The sequence below is a fragment of the Oryctolagus cuniculus genome, chromosome 18, assembly GCF_051225735.1.
Source record: "Oryctolagus cuniculus isolate XC-2025 breed Fujian yellow rabbit chromosome 18, ASM5122573v1, whole genome shotgun sequence".
Lineage (NCBI taxonomy): Eukaryota > Metazoa > Chordata > Mammalia > Lagomorpha > Leporidae > Oryctolagus > Oryctolagus cuniculus.
In genome coordinates this window covers 75,687,375-75,710,974 of record NC_142884.1, presented here as the reverse complement: position 1 = coordinate 75,710,974, position 23,600 = coordinate 75,687,375, and the positions used below count along the sequence as shown (strand labels likewise).

At 55.0% G+C, this 23,600-nt stretch overlaps 1 long non-coding RNA gene across 5 annotated transcripts in view; it reads right to left on the bottom strand.

The window, feature by feature from the left end:
* The window catches only part of LOC149121037 (uncharacterized), a 61,679-nt gene that overhangs the window by 11,052 nt on the left and 27,027 nt on the right, over window positions 1-23,600 (bottom strand). Inside the window, exon 3 of one of the 5 annotated variants that reach the window (XR_016225556.1) lies at window positions 130-243. The exons of 3 other annotated variants lie outside the window; for them this stretch is intronic. This is a non-coding gene — a long non-coding RNA (uncharacterized LOC149121037). Of the gene's footprint in view, window positions 1-129; window positions 244-20,350; window positions 20,662-23,600 lie in introns of those variants that run through there. One more of the 5 variants, XR_016225558.1, reaches the window with a different exon arrangement.

Genomic DNA, 23,600 nt, shown 5'->3' with positions numbered 1-23,600 from the left:
GGACCCACAGACAAGTACAGCGTTTCCTACCCGGGACCCACAGACAAGTACAGCGTTTCCTACCCGGGACCCACAGACAAGTACAGCGTTTCCTACCCGGGACCCACAGACAAGTACAGCATTTCCTACCCGAGAGCTGAAGAGCACGGTGTTCTCAACCACACCTAGAGCCCCCCAGGGGAGACCCCTGGGAGAGCAGGAGCAGGCGCAGGGATTCAAGGTCATGATCAGTCCAGGTCTCTCCTGAGCAGAGGGGAATGAAATGAGACAGCAGTAAGAACATGGAGTGTTTCACAAACAAGTGGAAACTGAAGGACAGACTTATTTTTTTTTTTTAAAGATTTATTTATTTATTTGAAAGAGAGAAGGAAAGACGGGATTGCAAGAGCTCTTCCATTCTCTGGTTGACTCCCTGAATGGCCACAATGGTCAGAGCTCGGCCAGGCTGAAGCCAGGAGCCCGGAGCTTTGTCCTGGCCTCTTGTGTTGGGGCAGAGGCCTAAGCACTTGAACCATCTGCTGATGGTATTCCCAGGCCGCGAGCAGGCAGCGGGATCGGAAGTGGAGCAGCCAGGACTTGACCCAGCACCCACGCGGGGTGCTGGTGTGGCAGGCAGCGGCTTTCCCACTATCCACAATGCCAGCCCTAAACAGCATATTCCTGAACAGCAGTGGGTCACAGGAGCATTACATTGCAAAGGAGATTTTAAAGATATTTGGAAATAAACAAAAACATAACACTCCAAAACTTTTCAGATACATCTGAACAGCACTGAGAGAGACAATTACAGCAAAAGACACCTAGGGGAAAAAGACTTCACACAAAAAAATACATTTAGACCTCAGAGAGAAAAAGGAGCAAACTGAAGCCAGAGTCAGCAGCAGGAAGAAAATAAAGGTTAAGCACCAATAAATCAAAGCAAAAAGCACAGGAACAAAATCAAAACTAAGTTGGCCATTTCACAAGGTTAAGTTGACTAACCTTTCACACCAAACAGAAGGGAGGGAGACTCACATAAACAGAATCCAATGAAAGACGAGGCATCACAACAGACCCCTCAGAGATAAGAACACACAGGACAACCATGGACAATCATAAACCAAACATTCAAAGAAGAACGAATACTTGTGAACTCTTCCAAAAATTAAAGAAGAGGAAACACTTTCAAATTCATTTTTTAAGGCCAGCATCACCCTGTTATCAAAGCCAAAGACACCACAGAAAACTATAGCCCCTGATGAACAGAGACAGAAACATTCCATGAATACCAGCATGCTGAAATCAAGAGCACGCTACAAGGACTTTACACCATGAGTGTGTAGAATTTATCCCCGGAATGCAAGGAAGGTTCAGTGTACACAGATCATTCACTGTGGTGTGCCACATTAACAGAATGAAAGATAAACTACATATGCTTATCTCAAAAGACGCAGAGAAAGCATTCAATAAAATCTGACAAAAATAATTCATTCACCATAAAAACTCCCAACAAAACAGGCATAGGAGGACTTACTACACACAAAAGCCATTCATGAAAAACCTACAGCTGAAATTAGAATCAGTGGGGGAAACAAAACTTCCCCTCTAAGACGCAGTGCGAGGCGGACGCCCACCCTTGCCTCTCTGGGGGACATCACTGGAGTCCCGGCTACAGCAACAGGACGAAACAAAAAAAAGCAGTCAAGTCATCTCTGCAGGTGATATGATTCTGTCCATAACGACTCCACCAAAACCTACCGGGACGAATAAACAAGCCTAGTGATGCTGAAACGCAAAGTAAGCGGGAAAAGCAGTGGTGTCCCTATACGTTACACACGGACCATCCTCCACACAGGAAGCCAAGAGAACAACCCCACTTATAATGACCACAAAAACCGTGAACGTTTTGGCAAAAGAAACTTCACCAAAAAGGTGAAAAATTTATACACTGAAAATTGAAATCAATCAGTATCAGTCACACTGGTGAAGGAAATTTAAAGACACAGATAAATGGAGACATTCCATGCTTACACACTGTATGGATGAGGATTGCTAAAACATTCATACCACCCAGGGGATCTACAGATTCAGTACAACCCCTGTCACAATCTCACCACGGCGTAGGGGGTTACACCGCCACCTGCGACACCAGCACCCTGCATAGGCGCAGGTTGGAGTCCTGACTGCTCTACTTCCAATCCAGCTACCTTCTAACGGCTTGGGGAAAGCAGCAGAGGATGGCCCAAGTGCTTGGGCCTCTGCCACCCAGATGGGAGACCCAGAAGAAGCTCCTGGCTCTTGGTTTCTGCCTAGCCTAGCCCTGGCCATTACAGCCATCTGGGGAATGAACCAGCAGATGTAAGATCTACCTAACTCTTTCAAATAAATAGATAAATCTAAAAAAAAAAAAAAAAAAAAAAAAAAAAAACCCTATGTATTCTTCTCAGGAGTAGAAAAAAACAATCATAAAATCCATCCAGGACACCGGCACCGTGGCTCAACAAGCTAATCCTCCACCTTGCGGTGCCAGCACACTGGGTTCTAGTCCCAGTCGGGGCGCCGGATTCTGTCCCGGTTGCCCCTCTTCCAGGCCAGCTCTCTGCTGTGGCCAGGGAGTGCAGTGGAGGATGGCCCAAGTGCTTGGGCCCTGCACCCCATGGGAGACCAGGAGAAGCACCTGGCTCCTGCCATCGGATCAGCGCGGTGCGCCGGCCGCGGCGGCCATTGGAGGGTGAACCAACGGCAAAGGAAGACCTTTCTCTCTGTCTTTCTCTCTCACTGTCCACTCTGTCAAAAAAAAAAAAATCCATCTGGGATCAGCAGAGACACACATAGCCGAAGTGCCCAGAGCACAGCAGAGCTGAAGGAGTCGCACTTCCTGGACCAACATCTATTACGAGGCCACAGCAACTGAGATAGTATGACACTGGCTAAGAACAGAGAGACGGGCGGGATGGAACGGAGTCCAGAAACCAAGGACGGTCTCCACACTGCACGATCAGGGAAAACTGGGGACCCCCACGCAGAGTGAGACTGAACTCTTACCTCCCACCGTCTTTAGAAGCCAACCCCAAATGGATTAAAAACCGTAAAACTGTAGATAGTCCAGCTACCATTTCAGTGGGGAGTGGGGGACTCGGAATTAAGGCCTGTTCATTTCAAGTTTTTCTTGTTCTGACCCCTTTTAGTTAAAATTAATTTTATTCATGGTGTCCTGCATTTCCACAAAACCTGCATTTTGATGCAAATGTGTAGCTTTTTTTCCCCCCTAGAATTTCTCCTTCGGTCTTGGCTCCTAAAGCTCATATTTTCCTAAATTTCTTCCATTAGCTTTACAGTTTGGTCTTTCACTTTTACCTCTTTAATTCTTTGGAGGCCACTTTTCTGTAAGCTATTATCTTATCTCAGTGGGTTAATTTTCATAACATCACTTATTAAGCAATCTACATCTTATGCATCAATTTGTAGTACAAACTTCATTGTATTTTAAATTTTTTTAAAAAGATTTGTTATTTATTTATTTAAAGATATAGTTACAGACAGAGGGAGAGACAGAGAGACTGGTTCATTCCCTAAATGGCTGCAACTGACAGAGCTGTACCGATCCGAAGCCAGGAGCCAGGAGCTTCTTCCAGGTCTTCCACATGGATGCAGGGGCCCAAGGACCTGACCCATCTTCCACTGCTTTCCCAGGCCACAGCAGAGAGCTGGATTGGAAGAGGAGCAGCCGGGACTCGAACTGGCGCCCATATAGGATTCCGACAACGGAGGCGGAGGATTGACCTACTGTGCCATGGCGCCGGCCCCTATTAAATTCTTATACACCATGAGTCCAAACTCTAAATTCAATTCAATTCCGTCATTAGCTTCACTGGCCCAGCTTTTCTGTAAGATTATACACACACACACACACACACACACACACATTTACATTTATATTTAAGATTCATTTACTTATTTGAAAGGCAGAGTTAGAGAGAGAGAGAAGGAGAGAAAGTGATCGATCGATCTTCCATCTGCTAGTTTACTCCCCAAATGGCTGCAACAGCCAGGGCTGTGCCAGGCTGAAGCCAGGAGCCAGGCACTTCTCTCATATGGATGTAGGGGTCCAAGCACTTGGGCCATCCTCTGCTACTCTCCCAGGTGCACTAACAGGGAGCTGGATCAGAGGTGGAGCAGCTGGGACTCTGAATGATGTCCACATGGGATGCCAGAGTGGCAGGGCGTGGCTTAACCTGCTATGCCAGTCGGCCCCCAGACAGTATTCTTATTACAGAAGTAACAGACTACCCGGAATGTGCATTCCCCACACATCTTTCATGCAACGACTCAAGAGAAAGCCATCTTGTGTGTGTTCCTCCTTACTGCAACAAAACCTAGCAAACACCATTAGCTATGTCATGTTTTCTTTGAAAAAGAAACCTGTACTCTCATTCAGCTGTACGAAAACCTCTCTCGGTTTAATTTCTCTTAATTGCAGTTTCATTAGATAGTCAATGTTTTCTGTGCCTTTTCCAATAGCTGTTCTGACAAACAAATGCATTTTACTTTTTGTGTTTTTCTCCAAATTACTTTACCCTTTTTTTTTTTTTCAACTACAGCAGGGAAGGACAAGCATTTTCCTAATGACAAATGTTTCTTGTGTCTTTTACTAAGAAGTCTTAAATGAGAATTTTGTACATTTAGAATCATATTCAATACAATTTTGTAAACTGGGCTACTGCCTGATTTGGGGTATTACGGAAAAAACTTTCACGTCCCGTGCGTCTACATTTTCCAGGTGACCCCGGGTGTCTCCTGGCGCAGTATCGGGTGGGCTGAGGAAGGGCGAGGGCACAGGCGGAGGCTCAGCAGGCCCAGCTCCGGCCGCTGCACGCTCCCTGCACCTTGGTGTGACCTGCTGTCAGTCGCCCTCTCTTTCAGCACGTGGGGCCTGTATGCAGCCAACACCAGCTCGAGTGATCCGGACGTGGATACCTGACAGGCCAGGCTGTCCCCTTCTTCTGGCTCCGACTCAAAGATGAGCACGTGACACAGGTCCAGCCCACCAGCCTGCTCTATTTAGCTGGCCGTGACTGGATCAAGGATGGGCATGTGACCCAGGTCAGGCCAACGAGATTCAATGCTAGGGCATCATTTGCATATTATTAAGAAGCTGTCCCCCTTGCACTGAGGTTGCTAAATCTGAGGATGTAAGTCCTGGACCACCAGAAAGAAGTCTGCCTAGGAACAGGCAAAAAGCAGTCCAGTGGGACGCCCGACGTGAGCCAACAACGTCCCCTTTCTTACTGGCCTTCAGGAGCTTTGTGTTCATCCCAAAACGAGACAGAATCCGGGAGCCACTACATACCAAAAGGCCACAAGCTGCGCAGCGGCCTGTGTCTTTAGAGTGTTGCAGGCACGTGTGTCCTGGGACCCAAGGCCTGGCCTGTGTCTTTAGAGTGTCGCAGGCACGTGTGTCCTGGGACCCAAGGCCTGGCCTGTGTCTTCAGTGTCGCAGGCACGTGTGTCCTGGGACCCAAGGCCTGGCCTGTGTCTTTAGAGTGTCGCAGGCACGTGTCTCCTGGGACCCAAGGCCTGGCCTGTGTCTTCAGTGTCGCAGGCACGTGTGTCCTGGGACCCAAGGCCTGGCCTGTGTCTTTAGAGGGTCACAGGCACGTGTGTCCTGGGACCCAAGGCCTGGCCTGTGTCTAGAGTGTCGCAGGCACGTGTGTCCTGGGACTCCAGCCCTGGCCTGTGTCTAGAGTGTCGCAGGCATGTGTGTCCTGGGACCCAAGGCCTGGCCTGTGTCTTTAGAGTGTCGCAGGCACGTGTGTCCTGGGACCCAAGGCCTGGCCTGTGTCTTCAGTGTCGCAGGCACGTGTGTCCTGGGACCCAAGGCCTGGCCTGTGTCTTTAGAGGGTCACAGGCACGTGTGTCCTGGGACCCAAGGCCTGGCCTGTGTCTTCAGTGTCGCAGGCACGTGTGTCCTGGGACCCAAGGCCTGGCCTGTGTCTAGAGTGTCGCAGGCACATGTGTCCTGGGACCCAAGCCCTGGCCTGTGTCTAGAGTGTCGCAGGCACGTGTGTCCTGGGACCCAAGGCCTGGCCTGTGTCTAGAGTGTCGCAGGCACGTGTGTCCCGGGACCCAAGGCCTGGCCTGTGTCTAGAGTGTCGCAGGCACGTGTGTCCTGGGACCCAAGGCCTGGCCTGTGTCTAGAGTGTCGCAGGCACGTGTGTCCTGGGACCCAAGGCCTGGCCTGTGTCTTCAGTGTCGCAGGCACGTGTGTCCTGGGACCCAAGGCCTGGCCTGTGTCTAGAGTGTCGCAGGCACGTGTGTCCTGGGACCCAAGCCCTGGCCTGTGTCTAGAGTGTCGCAGGCACGTGTGTCCTGGGACCCAAGCCCTGGCCTGTGTCTAGAGTGTCGCAGGCACGTGTGTCCTGGGACCCAAGGCCCTGGCCTGTGTCTAGTGTCGCAGGCACGTGTGTCCTGGGACCCAAGGCCCGGCCTGTGTGTAAAGGTCTCCGGGGAGGCTCAGAGGTGCCTGTGTCATCAGAGGCCTCCCTTGGACTGTGCCAGGGCACCTCAGGGAGTCCACGGGAAAATAGAGTTAAAAGGCAAGTCTACTCTGGCACAAACCTTCTGAGACACACACACACTTCACAATATGCATTTTCATGAGTTTTGGAAACTCCTCTATATGAATGGATTTCAAAATATTTGCAGCAAAATGACCTTGGCTTTTGATCTAACTGTCTGAACTCTTGGAAGTGCCTCCTATTACCAGCAGAAGGCCCCTCCTCAAGTCCCCCCCAAGCGAGAGCTGATGAAGCTCCTGGCCTTGGGCCTCTCTCGCACACGCTGCTAATGAGCTGTGTGGACCCAACGCTGTGCCGGGCGGGCCTGCCTCTGACTTCTGACCTTCGCAATGTCTGGGAAGAGGGAAGCTCGCGGACTCGGCCGTCTCCTGTACCTCATTACCTGTGTGTTGGCGAACGCTGACTCAGGCCCCAGACACACAGGATCTCGGGGATGCCGAGTTCCAGCTTCGTCATCAAAAGACCTGAGTCGTCATAGCAGCAGCTCCACACTGACCGTTTCATGGCAACCTCCTTAGAAAACGGTTCAAAAATTAAGAAAAAAGAAAAAAACCCTGAAATTCACCCAACCTGCAACCAGTGTCTTTCCAAGACTGACCCGAGAGCAAAGGAAATACGTATCTACACAGAAAGGTACGGGCAAATGCTTCCCACATTTGTGACAGTTCCAAGAGGAGCAGGAATATTTTTTTAAAAGCAACGTAATCAGACGCTAGAACACCATCCAGTGACGAAAAGGCACAAGCGACTAATGCAACAGCACCAGTGAGACTTAGAAACACGTCAAGAGGGCAGGCAGCCCCCAAGCACACAGCGTGCAACTCCAGTCAGACGGCGTCCGGCACCACGCAGCTCATCTAGGGCGAGTGAACAGCACGCAGGCTTCTGGAGCCCCGGGGGCGTGGTGGGCCGTCCAGCAGAGACCGGAACCCCTGAGGAGGGGCAGCCGCAGCCAGAGACGGGCTCAGGGACCCCTGCTTCTCCCCTCCTCCTGCTGCCACTGGCCACACCGGCCAGACCAGCCTTCCCCGGGGCCCAGGAAAACGCTAGCACGTGCCTGGTGTTCTCAGGGACACATCCTGTCCGGGACTTTTCTGAAGACCCCCTAGGATACAAGGATTTCATACTTTCTGCTCCCAAATACATTCGCTTTAATTCATCAGTAGATGGCAAAAGATTTCCAGGATCTGAAGAGAAAGCAGTCATCAATTCTGCTCTGTGAGCTCTGTGGGGCGTCCTGCAGTCTCAGAAACTCTGGGACACACTTGTCCTTAAAATGGTTGGTTTCTCTGAATTCCACCCCATCTGCTCTGCCCCTTCCACCCACGCTCACCTCCTCAGGCCCACTGCACATTCAGAATCTGGCACCCTGGTGTGAGGGTCGTGGTGGTCAGAATTCTGTCTACAGGTGACCGAAACACACTGTGAACGGTGTCAGGTGAGCTCATGCTCGCCAGCGTGGCCAGGCGCAGGGCTGGGACCCCGCTCCTCCCGTCTCTCTTGCCTCCTGTCTCTCCCTTGGCTGTGGCCAGGAGTGGGGCCTGTGCCCACACGTGCCTTCCTCCCCGGGTACGAAGAGCTCAGAGCCATCTCCAGCGCAGCCCAGTGCAGGTCTCAGGGCCACCTTGGGCTTGCTCTGGTCAGCCTCCATGAATGGCAAAGCTCAGCCGCCTGGGACCTTGCTAGGGCGCCCGCGCTGCCCCGGGGGGACTGCCTTAGACTCTGGGTAAGGAGCCCCTCATGACTCTGACGCACGTGCAGGTGCCCGGGGTGAAGGGAGCGCTGCTACTGGGGTGCCTCAGAAAGCTGGGAGACATGGAAGTAAAAGAGAACGCGTTCCGGGCTCTGTGCCTGTCGAGCTGAGTCCTTGCCGTGCTTCAATGACATCATGTGTGGAGCTGGCAAGAGTGCAGCCAAGCAGTGTGGTGACTTCCCAGCAGGAAGCCTTCCCCCAGGTGGCCGCCCAGCCACGTGGCTTCTGACCCTGCCCCTCCCTGCAGCCAGTGGCTTTCCACCCGCACCCTGCACAGTGAGGGTGACACACTGAGTGTGAGCCGCAGTCAGTCGGCTGTGACGGTCCAAGCAGGCAATTAAGCAGTAAAAACCAGGATGTTGGCATCGGCTGTCCCTTCCCGAGACTAACGGGAGCTTTTGCATTTTGCAAGACTGTGCAATCAGACTAATATGCCTCACCAGCTGTGGCTTCTTTTTCCACTTAAGACATTAAGGTAGACACTCACAGCCATATCTCTGAGCATCTCCAACATTAACGAATTATCGGACACTAATTGCTCTGGTTCTAGCCACCTCTCTAAACAGGCACGGTTTTCCATTTGCAAAATTTAACATGCTAGAGCAATTTGTGTTCCTTAATAGCTACAAATTTGTTAGCTAGACTCAAAACCAGCAACCAGCAAACCTGGAAAGCAATTAAGTAAATACAGCTAATGTCTGTACAGTGATGGTCATTAACCCAGACATCCCTGCAAGGCGTTCTCTTTACGGGGCTCCGTAACCGGCAGCTGTTCCAAGTCGGGCTGCACAAAGAACCCTGGGTCCTCGGTGGTTCCTCCTCACCTGCATGAACCCTTCCACGCTTTAGATGGACTCAAGGACGGAGGGTGCAGACCAGCTCCTCGAAGCTTGGCCAGAGCCCACCCTGAGCAAGCAGCCACCACAGCTGGCTGCACCCGGCTGGGGTGCAGTCACCAAACTTGCCTGAAAATCAGTGTCCCCAGGAGCTGGGTCTGCCGCCCTTGCATGTCGAGGTGGGGCTGGGCACGGAGGCTCTCCTGGCCAGCAGGGGCAGGAAAGGCTTCCTGACGTGGGCTTCACGGATGCAGAAACTGAGGATGAGAGAAGCATGTTCCAGCGAACACAAGCAGCAGTGGGGGGGCCGGCGCTGTGGCACAGTGGGTTAACGCCCTGGCCTGAGGCGCCTGCATCCCGTGTGGGCGCTGGTCCAAGTCCCGGCTGCTCCACTTCCAATCCAGCTCTCTGCTGTGGCCTGGGAGAGCAGTAGAAGATGGCCCAAGTCCTTGGGCCCCTGCACCACATGGGAGACCTGGTGGAAACTCCGGCTGTTGCGGCCATCTGGGGAGTGAACCATCGGATGGAAGACCTCTCTCTCTCTCCTCTCTCTCCCTCTCTCTGCCTCTCTCTGCCTCTCCTCTTTCCATGTAACTCTGACTTTCAAATAAATAAATAAACCTTAAAAAGAATGAAAGCAGCAGTGGGGTATGGACAGGGCCCCAGGGTCCCCGACACACGGACTGGGCTGCGGAGCGTCTCCTGACCAAGAAGTCAATGACAAGGGACTTTTGTTGTTGATGCTGTTTTTGGAGTGTCAGGTTTTGCTTACTACGCAAGGGACAGGAAGGACAGAACGGCACATGTGGCTGAGATGTGGTCTTGGCCTTCAATCCCGCGCAGGGGTCAGGCATGAAAGTAAACTGGTAATAAATGGAGAAATGGAGAAAAAGAGAGAGCTCTCTCAGACATCCTGCCCCCTTACCGCAGGGCCTGCACGTGCCGTTTCTCCGCCAGGCTCACTCCTCCCTTGACCTGCACAACGCCTGCTCAGCCCTGTCTGCTCCAGCGTCACCTCCTCAACCCTTCCCCTGTCCACCTGGAGGGTCCGAGTTCCCCTAGGCGTCCTCATTACGCACTCAACTTCTTAGCCCCACCAGAACCTTCCTGGCATTCTCAGCTACCTCTGCACTGCCTACCCTTGCACTCATCCACGCGAGAGCATCAGCGGGCACTCTGCGCACGCGGCGCCTCTGTGAGAGGTGCGTGTGCTGACAGGTGGGCAGAAGCGTCCACCTTCACGGGCGCTGTGGCGACGGAGGGAGGTCAGGCAGGACACGGGCTGCTCGTGCAGGGCAGGGGGTCTGACATTCCCTTGAAGGCTGCTGCCCATGCCGCAACATGGTTGCATAGTGACAACCGGAAACCCTCCTAACGCCTTTCAGAGCTGCATGAAGGGGTGACAACTTCCCATTCAAGAACTGCCGCTCCAGAAAGCCAACAGAGTTGGCTACATGCAAGCCAGCCGTCCTGTGTGTGTGTGTGTGTGTGTGTGTGTGTTGGGGTGGTGCAGCGTGGATGCAGGAGGGCCAGTGCAGTCTCACGTCCTCCTCCCTGTGTTCAGTCATCATGGACGTGTGCAGGCCCACCCAGCGGGGAGCAACACCAGTCCACCCCTGCCCTCGCTGGGCTTTCAGTCTAGGAGCACAACAGGCTACGAGGAGGGCCTGTGATACTTCGGCAGACTGTAGCGTTCCAGCATTCCTGGCTAGAATGTGCCGGCAAGCCCAGCACGAGCTGGTGGAGTGCTGGCGGCTGCACAGAAGCCATTCCTGAAGTTCACCATCACAGGGTCACTTCCCAGTCTATGTCAGCTGAAAGACAAGGCATATTTACCAGACCTGGAGATGAGAAGACTGGGAGGGAGAGCTCTCGCACTGGATGGCAGAACTGACATTTGAAAAGTCTCAGGTGGGAAGAGGAGCTGGAAACCAACAACACGGGTGAATGCTAGGAATTACGCTTCCGCGTCCACAAGCCTCAGACACAGGACGAGGAAACTAGCTTAGGGGAGGTTCCAGTGACAAACTGGTGGGAGGTCAAGGTCCTGTGGTCCAGCGAGTGGCTATGGCAGCCACACAGTGAATGCAACCACTGGTTCCACTAAGGAAGGTACGGGCCCGGCGCAGGGAGCGGCTGGTCCTGACGCAGACGCAGCTGTTGGTGACGGGCAAGTCACCCTAGAGCTGGCGCCCGTCTTCCCCGTGGCTGTGGCTGCCCCTCCCGCGCCGTGAGCACCGTACTTTCAGTGTAAACATAGCCGGGCTTTCTGAGAGCACCTGCGGCAAGGCTGGGCAGGGAGAGGCCCTCCTGATGAGGTCCGTCTGCATCCCTGCCCCCTGAGCGCGGCTGAGTGACAGCTCTGTGGGCCGCCGCCCCTCACTCTGTGGCGGACTCAGGAGACCAGCGATGTGGCCTGGAGGGCGGCCTGCAGCTCCTCGTGCTCCCTTCCCCGCCACCCGTAAGCTGGGCACGCTTTTCTTTCCTCTTTCCTTTCCATCAGGATTTGACGCACGCCTAAAACACTGCACAGAGCAACTCAAGGGTGCCGGTGCCAAGCCCAAAGCCCCATCCATCCTGGTGGACAGGGGAGAGGGTCCGAAAGCTGGGATGTGTCTGCTCCGAGGTACGCTGCCATCCTTCTAAAGCCCTCAGGTCATTTTTTTCAGTCTGTTTAGCAGAGTGCGCCTATCAATAATTGGCTTGGTATTGATTTTCTGGGCCTCCATAATGCAGGCAATGCCAGAACGAAATGAAGGGGCCAAGGTCCCCTGAGAGATGGCTACTTGGCTTATTCAGGAGCGTGTTAGTCCAAAGCATCAATGACCTGCATAGAATTTGGGTGTCTGCGGCTTTTAAGAATGGAATTGAGTATTGATTTCTCTAGCACCCTCTTATCATTTAATTAAACAAGCCAGTCCCTGGCCTGTTCTGGTCACACAGCCTGATCTTGACGGACAAGCTCGCAGCTCCAAGTGGGGGAGCCAGCGGCTTCTGGGTGGCTTGGTGGAACTCAGAGCTTGATGTTTTTCGCAGGTAAGACTCCCCGTCCGAGTCCTCAGTGCAGAGCCGTGTCCTTGGCTCTGGGCAAGGAGGGTACTGCACACAGCCGCGCTGTGGTGCTAACTGCTTCGAGGGGGTGTGCCTTCCGGCATCTGAAGACTGCTGCCAGCAGAGATGGCGACTCGCTCTTGCAAACTGACCCCTGCAGATCTTCCCAGCTCTATGGGCACTGGCCCAGTGCTTCAAAGTGGCTTTCTCTTTAGAAGTCTTTTTTTTTTTTTTAAAGATTTATTTATTTGAAAGTCAGAGTTAAACTGAGAGAGAAGAAGAGGCAGAGAGAGAATCTTCCATCCACTGCTTCACTCCCCAGATGGCCGCAACGGCTGGAGCTGGGCTGATCTGAAGCCAGGAGCTAGGAGCTTCTTCTACGTTTCCCATGCAGGTGCAGGGGCCCAAGGACTTGGGCCATCTTCCACTGCTATCCCAGGCCATAACAGAGCTGGATCGAAAGTAGAGCAGCTGGGACTCGAACCGGCACTCATATGGGATGCTGGCACTGCAGGCAAGGGCCTTAACCCACTGCACCAGCCCCTCTTTGGAGGTCTTACTGCTCAGGATGGATGGGATTCTTGGCAGTGGGTGCTGTTTGAAGTTATTGAGCACAGGGCTCCCAGCCTGTCACCTCGCACCTGATCCATTCAAAGCAATCGTCCCTCTGTGGCCGTCCGGTGCCTTTTCTCCTCCCCAGCTTAGCCCCGACCCAGTATTCAGGCAGCTCCAAAATCTCATCTTGAGGCCTGGAGGAAACTAGCAGCTCCTTTGACATCGCTGGACCCAGAGCTTCTGCCGGTGGTCATGGAGGCTCATCTCCACATGGGACTTCCTGCTTCTCCCAGACTCCCTACCTGGGGGTCATGGGGCGTGTGTGCTGCATTAGCTGGACCCAAGGGAAGAGCTCCTGTGTCCTGCGTGGCTTGGACACGGGACAGGGAGCAGTGCTCTCCTGTGGTCCCCTGGGCCTGTGTGAGGGTGGTGGTGGGTCAGTCCGCAGGGACGAGCACCTGAGGTGGGGGCCGGGCTGCTTGTCCACACCTCAGGATTTTGCCCCAGCACCAGCCTGGGAGCGTCGGCGTGTCAGTCTCCTTTGGCTTCTGTGCACAGAGGCTTCAGTAGAGCGCATTCCACTGGCCAGCACAGATGGAGCCTGAGCTCCAGGCACTGCCATGTGCCCACATGGTGCCAGCTCCCAGCATGCTTTGTTTTTGAGGTCAAAAGACATTGCCTGCTCCCCAGTGGGCTCTGTTTTTTCTGACGTTGGCTCTACTCTCATGCTGAACCCTCTGATGGCAACTGGCAGACTGTGTCCCGAGTCCCAGCTCCCTCTGCCACCCATACCCACACCCAGCCCCCAGCCTGGGGGCTCCCTCCCTCGCTGCCCAAGCCCAACCCAATGCCAGTGTTTCCCACTGAGGACGCCCAGCGGTGCAGGTCTGGGGCCCACCTCCTGCTGAGTCAGACTCAGCATCTCCAGGGCACGGATGGCGGAGGGTGATTCCCCACAGGGCACTGGAGGACAGGGAGGGGCCGAGTCCGGGTGGCGAGGCAGAGGTGGCTTCCTGGTGGAACTGAAGACTTAAGCCTGGACAGAGTCAAATTCTCAGGACCGAAATGCAAATGCTGTGATCACATCACAGCCCTCAAACCACTGTGGTCAAGTGCCTGGTTCACCAGCAGAGCTCCTCCAACTTGTTCGATGCATTTTATCAGCTTTTCTCAAAAGAAGAGAATCTGAGCTGGTGGGGGGAGCAGACAGGGCAGCGCTGGGGACCTCTCTCCTGCCCCAGGCAGTTCCGCTCTGGCTGACTGTGGGAGTCCTGCAGGGCTCTTACCTGCCCAACTACAGCAGGGCCAGCACACCTGGCTGGTGACTCGGCTTGCGCTGCAGGGCGCTGTGCCCCACAGGCTCATCCTGTTTCCACTTCCAGGGGATGGGTCCTCGGGGAGGCTTCTAGCACGTTCCATTCCCTCTGTTTAGTTTGCTACCCTCCCCTGCTGTTTCTGGTCTATCTGCAGTGCACTGAGCAGCTGTCTGGGCGGCCACTCTCTACCCAGCTCAGCTCTGGGAATCAGAGCAGGAGTGGGCAGTGGGCAGGCGGTCCTGGGATGAAGGGGTGTGACTGCGGTGCACCTGTTCCCGAGTTCCCGCTCAGGTGTGTGCAGGCTGGGACCTTCCCTCCTTGCTGACTCGGGGCTGAGCCACCTGCCTTGCCCAGCCAGTGGAGGGCTGGCAGGCAGAACATGTACCACCAGGGCCACAGGCTTTACAAGCGTTTTCAGGGGCTGGCTGGACCTCCTGTGCTGTTAAGCTTTTGCTACCGCAAGAGTAAGTTCCTGGAAGCCACTGAAAGTCCCAGAGCAGTCGTGAGCTCAGCCCATGGTGGTGAGAACGGAGCTGAGCCTGACTGAGAAAGACGCACAGTGCTCCTTGGACGCTGGGACTGTTCACTCCGCAGCACTGCTGCAGCCGACACCGTAAGGCATAGCTGCCTGGTCGGTGCTACGGAGCAGGTGCACGAGGCGGAGCCAGAGGGGGATGGGGTTCTGAGTCTCGTGGCTCAGGCCGGGCTACGTGCTCTTTCTGAGACTCAGATAGTGGCCCCCTGCTAAATGCCACCCCCTTCCACATTGATTTCCCAACAGATAAATGTACCTGTGCCATTGCTCCATTGCTCAGAGCACCAGTGAGGACAGGAATGGTAGTGATGCCACAGGGGGAACACGGGACACGTGGAAGCAGCCGTGTACTCCCCAAAGGCACATCAAGTGCAACGGAGCTGAGTGGGTCATGAGACAGGATAACGCAGGGAGCCAGATTAGTTCCATGAGCCACAAGCCACACTCCCCCACCCTAGGTAACCCTATCGGCCTACCTGTCCATCAAATAACCCCTCCCCAGGATGTACCGCCTTCACCTGCCAAGTAACCACTCCCCTTCCAACCTCACAGAAGGGGCCGTTACCTGGGAGGAAACGGGGTGCTGAGGCAGTTTCTCTACGCCCCACCCTACCCCTTTCCCTTCCTGGCCTCTCCACTCCTGAACTATGCCCACGTGTGTGTGTGTGTGTGTGTGTGCGTGTGCTTTCTCACCTTTTAAATGCACCCTGCCACTGTGAGCTCCATGGATGTGCCTGTCCTCACAATGCCATCCAGGCAGAGGGGAAGGCCCTAGAGCAGGATGCAGACCCCACCTCTCCCACAACAGGTCAGACCCACACGCGTCCCCAGGGTGCGGGGCCGGGACTGTGAGCTGTGGGGTGCCACATACTGAGTGACAGCGCCTCAGGACCGCCTGCGGGTGCAGAAACAGCACGGGACGGGTACAAACATACATGACGAGCCACACCAAGAGCCGCAGGAGGCCCTCAGGGGGCGGAGGGGAGGGTCGAGGGGCAGGACACGGGGTGCCGCGGTGGGTCCTGAGAAAGCAAGATGGAGAGACACTCGAGGAACTGGAGCACTGCGTTCAGACTGGACAGAGCGAACGCCTGGAGTAGTTCAGGTAAGACTGCTTTAGAGAAAGAAATGTCCTGGGTGTGCGATGAGGGGGACAGGGCAGGAGGTGGAGGCACGGTGCGGGGGAGGGGCAGGGCCCACGGCAGGCTGGGGCGTGCAGCTAAGTCTCAGTGGGGCGTCCTGATGGGCAGGAGGGAGTCAGGCCGAGATGCAGCCTTGGCCGACCCCCAGGAGCTGTGGAGCTAGGGTGGCCCCCAAGGCTGTCCCCAGCTGGGCTGAAGGGGGTGGGCTTCATGCACCTGTCTGGAGGGGTCCTTGAGCCTGGGCCATCCCCGGGAGGGTGTGACCTAAGGTGAAGCTGACCCTGATGGTGACCCCCTCGTGTCACTCGAGGATGTCTGGGGCAAACCCACGGCAGACTCGGGAATTTGGACGTCATTCTGAGAACTGGGATTTGTAGCACACACGGCCAAGACGGCTGTAATTTCACATAGCATTTTAGAAATGTCTGCTTGGTTTGCAGAGAAGTCACGGGAAGGGAACGATGCACCCACATTCACACGCCTTCAGCCAGACGCACCCCTAGCACATGTGGACGGGGTGCTGCCTCAGCGGGCTGCAGCGTTCACGGCCTCACCACGGTCCCTAGAACCTGGCCACCGTCTCCAACCACAAGGCACGCCTCGGCTTCAGGACGCTTCCACTGGTGCAGCACAGCTGTCTAGATTACAGCCGCTCTTCCACTGCTCGTGCTACGTGACCTAGCAACTTCCCCCAGCATTCAGGTCCAGTCACAGACCATTCCTGGTACTTCAGACCCACGCTAAACGGCTTCTCGGAGGGCCAGCGTTCTTTGTGCCTTCTCAGCTAACCTGGTGTATTCCAGATTCCACTCACTAGGGGTCTCAGCTTGCAAACAAAAGCCTGTTCCAAGGCAGCCATCGGTGCCCAGATCCCTCTCCAGCTGCAGCCCAGGGAGCCTCTCCCCCATGCAGGACACTGGGAGAACGTGCTCCGTGGGCTGCCGGCTCGTAGGCTCTGCTGTCTCTCTCCACACACGCTGAGCATTCACCTTCCTGGGCTGCCGAGTGCATCTGCCCCTGGGGGTGGAGGGGTGGGCGCGCGCAGCTCAGGGCCACCGGAGCCCTTGCCCGTGTCTCTGTTGTCTGCACTCAGTCCCGCAGGGCCTTTACAACACTGGCACTCACGGACACCACCCAGGACGCGCCGGGATGCCCACCCACACGTTCACGCGCGCTTCACCACTCGCACACCGCATGTGGCACTGCGTGTCTGCTGCCCTGAGTGGCATCCTGCAGACGGGTTCCTGCCCTGCGCAAACACTGGGTTCAAAGCCTGGCTCTGTCCCTTCTCTGCTCAGTGACCTGGGACAAGGACTTAACCCTGCAGAACCCCTTCCACTTTTTCAACTGTAAAAAGCAGATTACGACAACATGAAACTCCTGGCCAGTACTGTGGCGTAGTAGGTTAAGCATCCACCTGCGGCATTAGCATCCCATGTGGGCACCGGTTTGAGTCCCGGCTACTCCAATGCTGATGGCCTGGGAGAGCAGTGGAAGATGGCCCAAGTGTTTGGGCCCCTGCAGCCCTGTGGGAGATTGAGAAGAAGCTCCTGGCTCCTGGCTTCAGATTGGCCCAGCTCTCGCAGTTGTGGTCATTAGGGGAATGAACCAGCAGATGGGAGACTGCTCTCTCTCTCTCTCTCTGTGTCTCTACCTCTGTCTCTCTGTAACTCTGCTTCTCAAACGAATAAATAAATCTACCCACCCTCCCCCTCCAAAAAAAAAAAAATCATGAGACTCAACAGGACTACCGCAGGCCAGGTTCTGACAGTGACTGTGGCCCACAGGGCTGGCCTTCACCTGTCAGTCCTTACAGGGACAGCCCTGACATCTGTGTCCGGATGAACAAAAACGTCATTTGTTTCCCCAAAATATTAAAGTCAGTGCGGGGGCCAGCGCTGTGGCTCACTTGGTTAATCCTCTGCCTGCGGCGCCGGCATCCCATATGGGCACCGGGTTCTAGTCCCGGTTGCTCCTCTTCCAGTCCAGCTCTCTGCTGTGACCCAGGAAGGCAGTGGAGGATGGCCCAAGTGCTTGGGCCCTGCACACACATGGGAGACCAGGAGGAAGCACCTGGCTCCTGGCTTCGGATCGGCGTAGCGCTAGCCATAGCGGTCATTTGGGGAATGAACCAACGGAAGGAAGACCTTGCTCTCTCTTTCTCTCTCTATAACTCTACCTGTCAAAAAAAAATAAATAAATAAAGTCAGTAGGAAAATGTTTGTGCCACATGTGGTAGGTTAACGGTCAGATCCTTAAAGCACCAGAGACAGTAAAAGGAAAAACAAATACAAGCTAAAGGGTCTGGTGTTGTGCGGGGTGGGGGAGGGGTGTCAAGCTGCCATGCCCCACACGGGCGCTGGCTCATGTCCCAGCTGATGGCCTAGGAAAGCAGTGAAGACGGCCCAAGTGCTTGGACTCCTGCCACCTAGGTGGGAGACCTGGAAGAAACTCCTGCCTCCTGGCTTTGGCCTGGCCCAGCCCTGGCCATTGTGGCTATCTGGGGAGTGAACCAGAGGACGGAAGACCTCTCTCTGTCTCTCCCCCTCTCTCTGCCTCTCTAACTCTGCTTTAAGAGAGACTTCCTTACATTATCATTTTCAAATGACAGCACCGGTCTCCAGTATCAGTGAGACTGCAAAGGACTGTGCCCTGTGACATTTAAGTTTACCCTGTGACAGGCCAAACGTGGGAGCGGCTGGCATGGCTACCCGGCTCTCTGATCCTGTAGGACGTGCAAGTGCGTCTTCAGGAGGGGTCAATGCGTTCCAACAGCTTCGAGGATGCCCACGGCCTGCTGCTTGCAACAGCCAATGTTTAGGTTCGACCCAGGAAAGCGGATCATTTCAGAAAGCTGTGGCCTATACACACCGTGAAAAGCTTCGTACCTTGACACAGGGATAGACAAATGTTGAGAAAGTATTCGCAGTGTATTCTTCAGTGACAACATAAAGGTATACATATATGGTATCACCCATCTGGGAAAAACAGTAAGTAACTTCACCCACAGGAAACAAATACTCAGAAGACTCCTAAACCTGAACAGTGGTTGTCTTTGAATGGTAGGAGTAAGGAAAACTTTTCCTTTGTCTTTAAAATGTTTCCTAATTGTGCTGTAATTTGATAGGGATTATGCTCATTTAAAGTTGTGGGGCAGAATTAGGTAGATGTGGTCTCCTTCATATGTGTTTTCAGAAGGTAGTAATGAGGTTTCTGTCTACTTCCTGTGGAATCTTCCAGTCTTTTTCAGAGCCGGAGATGGACCCCGCTGTACTGAGTAGACGGATCAGCTTCTGTGAGCGAGGAGCCGCACAAGGCCAGGGCGGCCCTCTGAGGGCTGTCAGCTCTGCTCTCTATCCCGTCCCACATCCAACAGAGGAAGTGGCCTGGTGGGCGCGTGCTCATTACACAATAAGTTGAATGCAGCCTGAAAGTATTCATGCAAATATCTTCATTAGTAAAATCACGCAATTAACCTGAAATATGTGCTAAATGAAGCAGCCAAATTGTTGCATATTTTCCCGGCTCTTAATTATAATTTTGGCAATCAATTTCTCTCCTGATTACCAAAAAGAAAAACCCCTCCAGCGTGTGCGCGATCGGGGGAGGGCCATTTCAGCGGAGGAGGCTGGCCGGCTGAGGCACTTCCTACTCACGCTCGCTCACTGCCGAAGGTGACCAGGTGACTGGACGGGGGCAGCAGGCCTGCCGAGTGCGCGGCACCCCTCCCTGCACTGTGTTCCCAGGCTCACTGCCGTGGAAGGCTACCAGCACTTCCACTGCCACCCGGAGTTTACTTTGGACTGCACTGTGAACATTTTCCCTAAGTGAAAACTGACACCAAGCCCACATCCTGGGCATGAAGATGCTCCCAGCGCCCCAGACCGTTTTCAGAGGGAGCCAGTGAGTCTTGGGAAACCCCCGAGGCTCCTTTCTCCCCCAAAAAGCTCTTTGGAGTCTGGCTGGCAAAGACTGGACGGGGGAAGAACCACACGGGAGAGCACCGCACAGGGCCTGCTGCCACGGGGTCCCTCGCTCCCTTTACATGGAAAACGGGCAAGTGATGAGTTCCTGAGCTTGTGCGGATCGAGCTAAGACAGTGAGGTCTGCAGCCAGTAGGACGGAGAAAACATATATTTTAGGTGGACACATTTTATATTGTTTTCAAACATTTATTTATTTGAAAGGCAGTTACAGAGAGAGAAGGGGAGAGAGAGAGACAGACCAAGACCTTCCATCTGCTGGTTCACTTGCCAGACGGCCACAACAGTCTTGGGATGGGTTAGGCTGAAGCCAGGAGCCAGGGGCGTCATCCGGGTCTCCCAGGTGGGCGCAGGGGCCCAAGCACCTGAGCCATCTTCTGCTGCTTTCCCAGGTGCATTAGCAGGGAGCTGGACTGGAAGTGGAGCAGCCGGGACTTGAACCAGCACCTACCCAGGATGCCAGCACTGCAGGCGGCAGCTTACCCAGCTATGCCACGGCGCCGGCCCCAGTGGGCACACTTTACCTTCCCCCTTTTACCACATTCTCTGCGAAGCAGTCTACTACCTAAGGCTGAGCCAGGGACCTATCACCTGAGGATGGACAGGGTGGGTCCTTGATCTCTCCAGTATGACCCTGGTTCTGACTGCTTGGCCTTAGACCCCTCCCAAGATGTGGAAATGCTCACTGCTTCACCGTGAGAGTAGACCTGGGAAGAACACACACATGACTTACAGAGAAGAGCCAGGCAGGCAAGGCTTGCATCGCAGTTGTGCACTACACGAGAGACTGCGGATCTGCAGATTTCTCCTGATGGCTTCCTAGACGCAGTATCAGTATATAACAGCACGTTGTTACTGCCAGACAGAGGTTCAACATCCTGAGGAAGGGGACGCTGCTAAGTCGTATGAAGACCCTTGGAAGACAGTGGCTCCCTGGGGAAGGGAGTGGGAGTGAGCGGGCGGATGTGGCCTGCTGGGTCTGAGGCCGGGACCCTGCTCAGAAGGGTCTCTCCTTGTGGAGCTGAGGGTGCGGGGCTCCTGCCCGGGCAGTGTGGTGCTGGGGACGTAGCTGACTTGCACAGGGGCTCCTGAGTGACCTGCAGGCTCCCGGGCAGAAGCCAACGACCCTGTCAGGCTGGGAGCAGGGCACAGGGCAGCCCTGTGGCGTGGTGCGGCGCAGGGCCTGTGGTGGCCAAAGGCAGGAGCCGTCGCTCTCTCAGGTCAGAGAGAGTAGGGAGAGGGCGTTGGGCCCGGGAGAGGACACAGCAGGGAGGAAGCCAAGAAGGAGGGCCACAGCCAAGTCCCATCGTCACCCCCCCTGCCCAGGCGAGTGCTGCTCTCAGCTGTGCACAGCCGGCGGTGAGAGGCCGGGGAGCCACCGCTGTGGCCCAGGAGGACACCAGCTGAGCCTGCTGTCCAGACCACTGAGGGCAGGCAGACGCTCACTGCCCCGGCTCAGCGTGCCTCCCGGGAGGGCGGGGCGGGGCGGGGCGGGGCGAGGCTGTCTGGGAGAGGGGCGGATGGGGACCAGGGGGAAGAGCATGCTGTTGAGTCAGCCACGGGTTCTCTGGGGGCCCCCGTCAAGCCCATCCAGCTGTTGCTGCACACGGCGTGGACTGTGCTGTGTCACCGCCTGACCTGGGATGGGCTGGCTTCTGCTGGCTCCCTCCCCCCTCCCCAGACACTCGGAGCCCCTCCTGGAGCAGGGTCTGCGAGCAGAGCAGAGCCAGAGGGGCTGAGCACTCTGGATCAAGGGAGGGGCCTAGCTGGCTCGCGCTGGCTGGGACCAAGGCCTAGCTCACGCTGGGACTGCCCAGGCAAGGCCTCCTGGGGCAGACCAGGTGAACACAACTGAAATGATTACGGCTTCCTCTGATCATAGAATGTCCTAGAACCATGAAATTCCTCTTTCTGAAAGCTGTTACAGATCAACCATACTTGCAATGATAGATGCAGAAGTCCTTGATTTTAGCAACCGGCGTAAAACAGCTCGTTAGAGAAGAGTCAGTGAGGCCAAACACGCTTTGTTTTTAAATGATCACTAAATGAGAGAAAATGCTCAAGAGCCTTAAGACTGAGGCAGAAAATTAAGAGGAAAAAAGGTAAGACGGTCTGTGTCCACAGGACACCGGCACCACTGACACGAGGAAGCCCCGAAGCAGGGCTGCACCTGCAGCTTCCAGTCGCTGCCCGCGCCCACACCTGCCCCCCGCCGGCCTCCCCAGACCTCTCAGGCAGGTGCGGCCCTGCCCTGTCCCCACGCTGCCTCTTCTGCACCCTCACTCCCGGCTGCTGCAGCTCCTGAGCACTCAGCCGCACGCCTCCTCGGGCCCTGTGCACCTGCTGTGTGTTCCACAGGGAACACCGCCCTGCCCACCCCGAAGGCTCCAACACTGGCTCCCTTGAGTCTCTGAGGCCTTCGTCCAAACATCCCGTCTGGTCTGGGATTCTCTAAGCACTGTACGCAAACGAGCACAGAGGTACCCCAGCTCCCGGCCTCTCCACCTGCCCTCTCTGCTCTTCCTTCTCTGTGACCCCCGGCGTCACCTGTAGACCCTGCACCAACTTGTTCACTTACTGCCCGTCTGCCAGGAGGGCCGTTGTCTTCCCCCCGGCCGTTTCTCCTGGGCCAGGGCACTGCCAGGCGCGTGTGACTGAGCGGGCCGGGCGCGCCCTGGGGGAGAAGGAGCATCTACAAACTCCATTTCAGATCCCTTTGTTTAGGGATTCTGCTTCCTTGCATTTAAAACAAATTTATTCTTGAATAAAGCAAAATAGGCATGTTAATATACACGTTTTAAAGGCCGCAAGACTCAGGCGCACAGAGTAGACTCAGCCAGGGACTTAGGGCCCCTCCCTGTGCCCGTCCCGGCAGGGAACAGGGGGAGTGTTCCACGCTTCCCACGGGCACTGCCCCTTGGCCGCTGCGGCTCCGCGTCAGTCTGTCCATTCGCGATGCTGGCCAGCTCACAGCCTTCTCCCTACCTTACTGGTTAAGCAAGGGAGGACAAACAACGTTTTCTCCTTACCCCCATGAGTCCTTGGCAGGAACTCTCGGGGACAACAGGCAGATTAACAGTTAAGAATGGGTGTCCCCGCAGCATACAAGGGAGACGGCGCAGGGACCTTTCAGGTGTGAATACCAGTGTCTGTTGAAAGGAAGAAAGCGGGGAGGAGGCCCACTGTGGAGGCGGCAGGGAGGCCAGCTCCTCTGCAGACCAAGGCTGCCCCCTCCCTCCGCCTCTGCCAGCGAGACCCCTTCCACGTGGAGACGTCGTCCCTGACGGACGTTTCCTTATAAAAGGACAGCTTCTCAGATCTGTGTCCACAGGCTCTTTTTTATTTTTTTTTTAAAGATTTTTTTACCTGAGAGTGAGAACTACACAGAGAGAGAAGGAAAAGGAGAGAGAGAGAGAGAGAGATTGATCCGTCATCTGCTGGTTCACTCCCCAGATGGGCGCAACGGCCGGAGCTGTGCCGATCCGAAGCCAGGAGCCAGGAGCTTCTTCCAGGCCTTCCATGAGGGTGCAGAGGCCCAAGGACTTGGGCATCTTCTACTGCTTTTCCAGGCCACAGCAGGGAGCTGGATTGGAAAATGAACACTGGGACTTGAACCGGCGCCCTACGGGATGCTGACACTGCAGATGGTGGCTTCACCCGCTACACCACAGTGCCGGCATCCGTGGGTTCCTGAAAGAACAAGCTCAAAACAGTTCTCATGCCAGAGAGGCAGGTGTGCGTGGCCTAGTCTTGGTGTTGTGTCTGGCAGAGCTATATGCAAATGGTTTTTCAAGCTTTGTCATTTGAGATGTTTACGGTATATATTTCATGTCAGAATAGCTTACATGTCACGGCAAACCTATCAATCTTCT